We start from the raw sequence: 522 nt of genomic DNA on the forward strand, positions 1-522 counted from the left end.
GTTTGGGTGAGTGGGTGGGTGGGTTTGGGTGAGTAGTGCCGTTGTTAGGTAGTTGGCGAAGTGGCTTGGTGGGGTTGTGAGGTAGTTACCGGGCTGGGTGGGTTGCTGGGTAGTGAAGCGGGTGGGTGGGTATTTGGGTGGGTTGTCGGGTGGGCGGGCAATTACCAGGGTGGGATGTTGGGTAGTTAAGCGGGTGGGTGGGTAATTGGGTGGGTTGTCGGGTGGGCGGGCAGTCGGTGGGGTGGGTTAATGGGTAGTGAAGCGGGTGGGTGGGTAATTGGGTGGGTTATAGGGTGGGCGGGCAGTTAGCAGAGTGGGTTGTTGGGTAGTGAAGCGGGTGGGTGGGAAATTGGGTGGGTTGTCGGGTGGGCGGGCAGTCGGTGGGGTGGGTTGTTGGGTAGTGAAGCGGGTGGGTGGGTAATTGGGTGGGTGGGTAGGCAGTTGGCGGGGTGGGTTCTTAGGTGGGTTAGACCTACGAAGTTCGGTGATTTTTGATTCGATTACTTTTAGATTCCGGCGCTG

The 522-nt window shown here is 59.0% G+C and overlaps 1 protein-coding gene across 1 annotated transcript in view; it reads left to right on the forward strand.

Annotated features, from left to right (window-relative positions):
* Nucleotides 1-522, forward strand: part of LOC119586935 (putative neural-cadherin 2) — a gene marked incomplete at its 5' end in the record, with an annotated part of 72,205 nt that overhangs the window by 50,444 nt on the left and 21,239 nt on the right.

This window comes from Penaeus monodon, chromosome 22, assembly GCF_015228065.2.
Source record: "Penaeus monodon isolate SGIC_2016 chromosome 22, NSTDA_Pmon_1, whole genome shotgun sequence".
NCBI classification, from domain to species: Eukaryota; Metazoa; Arthropoda; class Malacostraca; order Decapoda; family Penaeidae; genus Penaeus; species Penaeus monodon.